At 30.5% G+C, this 7,657-nt stretch overlaps 1 pseudogene across 1 annotated transcript; it reads right to left on the minus strand.

Annotated features, from left to right (window-relative positions):
• Positions 1-402: 402 nt before the first annotated feature.
• LOC18599472 (uncharacterized) lies at positions 403-6,621 on the minus strand (annotated as a pseudogene). Its single transcript, XR_016026333.1, has 5 exons — positions 6,454-6,621; positions 5,735-6,276; positions 1,839-1,993; positions 1,418-1,749; positions 403-1,332 (listed from the first exon to the last, which is right to left on the minus strand). The product of XR_016026333.1 is annotated as an uncharacterized LOC18599472 (transcript).
• Positions 6,622-7,657: the final 1,036 nt, after the last annotated feature.

Here is a 7,657-nt window from a genome sequence, read left to right on the forward strand (position 1 = left end):
TTCTCTTATGTCCAAACCAGAAGACAATAACTTGCAGCTCACCAAGTTGCCATTTTCTATCTGATAGTCTTTTATTGGCCAGTGGATTAGCCATAAGATTGTGTTATTGTTGGTTTATGGAATTCTAATGAAATTTGATACATAAGCCCACATCAACTCCTTGGTCTCATTAATAATGTACACTGATGGTGGAAATTCAAATATATCATCGCTTATGAAAGAATATTCGATGCATAAGTTCAACCAACTAACTTTTTCACAAGGATTTTGTGCTAATGAAAAATAAATTTTAGATCCCTTACAACGATGCTCAAACGAGATTGGAACCCCACTTTCGAAAACAAAATAGCTAGTTATGCGACCCTCATGAAATACCTGAAACATTTAAACTATTATTTATGAAAGTACTAAATAATGTAAAATAAGAAACTAAAAAGTTTTAGTAGATTGAGAAAAGACTTGGGGGGTAGTGACCATTTTTGTGTCCGTAAGATAGTTATAAATTTGCAATTCAATGCTTCCAATGGAGTCCATATTGAATAAGCTTTCAATCTGTTCCACTTCAAAGTTTTCAATTGGTTCCAACTTGAACACATCTTCAACCTCAGTTAGCTTTTCACAACCAAAGACAATACACTTTTTTAAATTTAATAAGCATGGAAGACTTGAAATTCTGTGCAACGATTGAGACATTATCACATGCAAGCCACTCGTTGGAAGTTTTGGAAGCCATTGAAGCTCTTTGCAACAAGTCAGTAGAAGTCCGTCGAGCTTTGTGAGGTGAATAATGCTCTTAGGAAGGCTATGAATTGGGTTTCTACTTAAATTTAATGATTTCGAAGAAGGTAAGTAGCTCAAATCAACTGGCATAACATCATCAGATAGTCTGCAACTTTCAAGACTCAACTTTACTAAAGAACATGGCAAAGATGCCCAAAAGAAACCTAACTCTTTGCTTCTTTTTAATGATAGCCAAGACAACCACGAATTGGATTCATATATAGCAGTTTCATCTAAGCTAAGCACCTTCAATGATTTCATATTTTGCAAATCCCCAGGCACATCATCAAATGTTGAGCAACCTGATAAAATAAGCTATTCCAAAGATTCTAACAAACTAATTGTCCTTGGAAGTTTCTTAAGACTTTTGCAACCTTTAAGGTTTAAAGCAATAAGAGGCTTTATCTCACCAATGGATTGATCAACCTCAATCAACTTTATGCAATGTTTCAGCATCAACCTTTCAAGACTATGAAGACCTGATAAGTTAAGGATTTTGAGAAGGCCATGGGAGTGACTGAGATTAAAGATCTTCAAATTTGGAAGAAAGCACTATATAAAAAAGGAAAAAAACACTTAGTCATATAATTTTGTTTTTGCTTCAAAAAAAGTAAAGAGAAATTAGATAGTATCACACCTTTGAATCATTCCAGACACGTTTGAGGCTACTATTGCACATCTCAAGAACAACTAGCTTGGAAATATCTAAATTTGTAGGAAGATATTCTTGAGCAAAACCATACCAACTCAACCATATTAAGCTTTTTGGAAAGTCTTTGTAGTCTCTTTTAAGTTTTACATAGTCCAGTTGAACTAGTTTAAGCCTTTGCATATTTGCAAATGCATCAATTTCTATATCTACCTCATTTGACATGAGAAGTGGATTTTTTTGATTTGCAATTGTCTTTCCATACTTCTCTTTCAGCAATCTTTGTAGGTCAATGGTAAGGCACTTGATTATTTTTGTACCTTGTTGGAGAAAGAATAATTTAGTTAAAAAAAGTATGACATAAGAAAATATATAGCACAAAAAAAAGAAGAAAATGAAGTCTTTCTTACAATTTTCTCTCTCAATGCATCAAAGGCATCCTTTTGCCACAACCTACTTCGTTTTGCAAGATCAGGAGATTCTTGACGGGTAATGTTCCTTCCCATATCTCTAATAATTTGATGCATTATTAGCTTGTTTTTTTCATTCACAACCAGAAGAAACCTATTTATGAGATTTTCAATACCAACTGCTGTATAGTAATTACAACCATTTAGAACTATAGTTGTGTAATCTCTATTTTTCTTGACGAATACACAAGTTATGTCAAGGAATAGATTTTTGTCATGATCATCTTGCAAGGAATCATAGCTTATTCTTAAAATCTTTTGAATTTTGTTATCAGGGATTGCTTTCAATTTCTCTATTGCACTTCTCCACATATTTATACTTTTACCAGACAAAGAAGAACCCAAAACTTGAAGAGCTAATGGAAGCCCACCACAATGTTTCACTACACTCCTTGCGTATTCCATATAACTATCAATTGGATCATTCTGTCTGATGGCATACCAATTAAAAAGTTGAAAGGATTCACTGAAAGCTAATTCTTTTACCTCAAATACTTTGCATAAGTCTCCATAACTTGATGATGCTTCAAAATCAAACATGTGCCTAATAAAAAGATCACTTAGCAGACATCGATGCCTGCTAGTTATGATGATTTTACTTCCTGGATGAAAAGGAATTTGCGCTCCAAATATTTTAGTTATTTTTTTCGAATCATCCACATCGTCTAAGACAATAAGCATACGTCTACAACGTATAACTTCTTTGATTTTAGTGATTCCATCATTTGAATTGTGTATTTTGTTTGCTTTCCCCTTCAAGATATCTGAAATAAGTTGTCTTTGCAAACGAACCACGCCATTGCGTTCTTGAGTAGTCTCTCGAACATCATCAAGGAAACTAAAACTTTCAAAATTTTGGATGTTAAGATTGTAAACAACTTTGGCAATGGTTGTCTTCCCAATCCCTCCAATTCCGCAAATTGTTGCTATGCCAACCTAATTTGATCCATCTTCGAACCACCAATTAATGCATGTCACCAGAAAATCTATTCCAACTAAATAGGGAGGGACATATAAAGTGGCGCGATGGAGTTTATTTTGAATTATTTAATAATATCTTGAATGAAATGCGACTCATACCTACAAATTTTAAAATAGATATTCAAAATATAACTTAACAAGTGACATCTTGGAAATTAGATAAAAATTCTTTAACATATTTCTCTATTTCTTTCATAAATTTGATTTTAAATTCATCTTAACTCATCTTACTTGTCCTTAAAATTCTCAAGTGTATGACTTTTTAGAAAATCTGATAAACTATTTTATTTAGTTCATTTAATAGGTTACTTTCTTTTTTTTAAAAAAAGCTTACTTCTTTTATTGGTATTTTCAAAGGTAACACTCAATAGTAGGGAGGCAACCCGCTCCATTTTGACACTAGATTATCAACTTCAATACCCAACCTTGAAGCCAAAAACCTATATAACCTACGTTGGACTTGTCCTACCTCTAAATTGTTTTTCTTTTAAATTATTTTAGTTTAATTTTCAAGCAAATTTTTATTTTTTAATTTAAATTACATCTTAATTACTTTTAAATATGTTATATTATTAAGTTAATACCTCTAATCAATAATAAATAATAAATTTATTCGTATACTATACATATATCTGTAAATCTAATAATTAATATAATATAAAATATAATAGTTTCTATATACCTCAAAGAGGGTACTAGAAACCTTGATCCGACTTTTTTAACGGGTCAAAGTACCCAATAAGTCCTTGTAATATGGAGTTTTCGTCAATTTAGTCCCCTTATCCTAAAATTGGTCAATTTAGTCCATTTACTTTTAGATTTTGTGCAATCGAGTCCTTCTCCCTACCATTGTCCAAATTAATTGTTAATAGAGCTGATGTGACGTTAACATGGCTGACTATGTTGACGTGACATTGACATGTTGATATGGCAACAATGACGTAGCATGCCCAAAAAAATTTTTGATGCATATTTTTTTTTGAAATTTTTCTCACGTCATTGTTTTGGTGCTATGTTATAGAGGTTAAATTAAATAAAATTATAGAATACATGGTCTAAATTAAACAAAGATTTATCATATAGGGACTAAATTGAGTACTTTTACCAGTTTTTGTTTAGCATTACGTTTGTACTAAAATTTTACTTTTACACATCAAGGGTTATTCTTTACTAATTAAAAACCATTAACTTTCCATTTGTACAAACAAAATTATACAAACTAATTACACTACTTTCTTTTTGAAGAGCTAATAAATGTTCCTAAATCACTAGAAAATTCTCATTTCAGTGGAGTAATCCAAGTACTTTCAATAAAAAAACCCCAGTTTAACCAAAAGACCTTGTGGTTCTACCATAGCCACTAGCATACCAAAAAAAATAGAAAGTACATCACCCTAGCATAACAAAAAAAACATAATATACGTCACTTAATCCTTTCAAGAGGCTTGTAACTTCTACCAAAACAAAAATCAAGTAAAAGTATAAGCCATGTACAATATCCATTTTTACAAAAGATAGGCATCCAGATATACACAATATAAACAAAACCACAACAAAAAAAAGCCTTACTCCAACAAATTCAACCATGACAACAAACTATGATTTCTAGATCATAAATAAAAATAAAGTAATTATTATCCAATTGATATATAGACTAAAGGCCCACAAACTCAAATTTTTATTTTATAAAGGATATAGGGTTTAGTTTGCCAAGCCATGTCAGCCATGACATGTCAACCAGATCATAAATAAAAGTAGAACTGATTGACATGGCAACAAACTAAACCTAAACCTTTTGTGGGTCTTAGATCTGTATATCAATTGGCCACTCATTGTTCTGCTTATATATATATGATTTGAAAATCTATGTTTGCTGCCTTGCTTGAGTTTGTTCGAGTAAGGGTCATGGTTGAGTTTGTTGAAGTAACGGCTTTTTGCTATGGGTCTGTCTATATTGTATGTATCTAGGTGGCTTTCGTTTGCAATATTAATGGTTAGTTTGAACCGCTTTAGGGGAGAAACTTGATTATACAAAATTTCAAAATATAGATATAGAGACTAAACTAATCAGTTTTGAGGTAGAGGAATTAAATTGACGAAAACTCAACATAATATAAGAACCTATAGGTACTTTGATATTTTTTAATTGTCAAAACCGACACAACCAACATCTACCTCAATTTCAAACCCAAAAAAACCCACCCCTATTGGGTCAGGCAACACAAAACCCGTTATGTGTTATTTTGCCATCGTTAATTTTTTCTAAATCTTTTGGTTGGTCGCTATTTTAATGGTACCGAGTTTAAGAAAAGTTGGTTTCATCCACTGGTTTGAATGAAATCTCTTTTAATGACTTTCAAAAAAAATAAAGAAAAAAAAGAAAAGTTGGTCTCAATGAAATTACATGCCATTATAACTTTTTGGTTTTGTGAAATTTATTGTGCAATATAGGATATACTAATAAGATATACCAAAAAAAAAAGAATATATATCTTTATTTTTATATGTGTTTTTATTATTTTATTTATTCTTTTCATAAGTTTATTTATTCTTTATTTTTAAAGCAATACCTTGCGGAATTAAAACTTAAAAAAATCGAAAATTTTTATTTTAAAATTTTTCAAAAATTGTTTTTGGAAATTTTAATTACACATGAGAATATGATAAAGAATAATCAAAGTCAATTTTATATGATAAAAAATAACTGAAAGTGGACATTCGATTTGAAGTAGAAGTAGTAAAATAGGTTGTTCACTCACATATTTAAAATACATAGAACTAGTATCATGAAATAATGAGCGTATATAAGTTTGCAATTTTTAAGAAGAGATCAAATAGTTTAAAACTTGCGTACCTATCTTCTAGAAGCATGCCTCCCAAATCCGCAACTTCTCTTAAAGCAGCCCTCCATCTTTGTACCGTGTCCATCTCAGACTTGAAGCTCTCTTCATGTCTAGCAAACGCTTCTGCAAAACTCCCTGTCTGCTCCTTCACTTGAGATGGATTCACGTCGTAGAAAATTGGCAAAACAATGTGTTTGGAGAATTTCCTATGTTCCATTATCTTTACAAGTTCATTAAGGGACCATGTTGATGAAGTATAATTTTTTAAGAAGATAATAATAGATATTTTTGACTCATATATTGCTCTTTCAATTTCATCTCTTCTCTTCTCTCCTCTTTCAATTTCATCATCATCTCTAAATGTGTGAATCCCTACGTGCACTAAGGTCATGTAAAGGTTATCTGCAAAATTCTTGCGTGTATCTACACCTCTAAAACTCAAAAATACATCATAAGTGCATCAAGAAATTAGTAAGGAGGACTCCTGGTGGTGGACCATTGAAACAGCCATTGAAAAAGAACACAAGAGAATCTGGATTGGCTGATGAGGCACCTAAAATAACGTAAAACAACTTAGTTATGTCATCAAAGAAACAATTTAATAAAAAAAATTGAAGGCCTTAGACCAAGATCAAAGAATAAAAAATAAATAGCTATATAAGTTAAAGCTAGATCTAGGAATAGTAAAGATAATAATTAAGCTGGTAAATGAATTTAGACAAGACAGCACCTTGCTAACAGCCTTTCGTTGCACTCATGCACTTGTACTCTCAACGGAGAGAAAGTGGATTGTAAAACCAGAATAATGATCAAGAAATAGATAACTTTTGCTTGTTATATAAATATTAGACAGTATGGGCTCTTATGAACTAGGAACACTATAATCAAGTACCAGCACTGCAACCCTTTTTATACTTCAAGTTCACATGATAAAGCCGTTCCTAATGTATCTTTGTTTTTATGCGTTGTAATTTTCACCTGACTGTTCACACCATTGACTAAAGGAGTTGAACTTAAGGAAAATATCATAAATCATTATTTATTCAAGACTAAAACATTTCACACGATGAAAAACGTATATATTTTTTATTTGAAAATTTTATTTCAAATTTCTCTTTTCTTTAAATAAAAAAATAGGTTGTCAATGATTTTCATATATGTTAATTATATTTAAGAAAATTTTTTGTAAAAGAATAACCTTAGAAAAGTTGAGTAGGATATTAATTTTTTAATGAAGTGATCATTGTAATTGTAACGGACATATATATTTTGGATATATAATTTAGAATACATATGAAGGAGTTAAGAAGAGAAAAGTTAACTAGAAAAAAAAAAAAAAAACTAGATTGGCAACAATTTTCATTTAGGTTAATCATAACTACTAAACCTTTCCTTTTTAAGAAATAACATTAAGTAAAAAATAACAATCACTAAGTAAGTAGAGCTTTGATGTATATATCTTGGATATATAACTTTGAATACATATATACTTATAATTATCACTTTATTAAACTTAATATTTATTAATAAAAAATTTAAAAAACATATATGAGACAACAAGTTAGAGAATATACAAATAATATCATAATAGTTTCACGGGACTTTCTAAAATTAAAATATTGTGGAACTCATTAATTTGTTCCTTATTTGCACTATTTCAAGAGAAATTGTTTTTAATTACTATAACTTATTTGAGGGTTAATTGTAATTCATTAAAGAAATTAGTCAGCCTATCATATCCAATCTCAGACAAGATTTTTTTCGTTTTTTATGTCTCAATAGTCCAATTCAGACCAAGACTTAATTTGCTCTCTCTCTCATTTTCTTGGCCTAAACATGACTGGAAACACTATTAGTCCAATCTCCTGATAGTCTTTCAAGAAATTTATGGTAAACGGTCAATTCAAGCAAATGCATTTCTACTCCAAATACAT

The sequence above is a fragment of the Theobroma cacao genome, chromosome 5, assembly GCF_053813885.1.
Source record: "Theobroma cacao isolate CCN51 chromosome 5, ASM5381388v1, whole genome shotgun sequence".
NCBI lineage: Eukaryota > Viridiplantae > Streptophyta > Magnoliopsida > Malvales > Malvaceae > Theobroma > Theobroma cacao.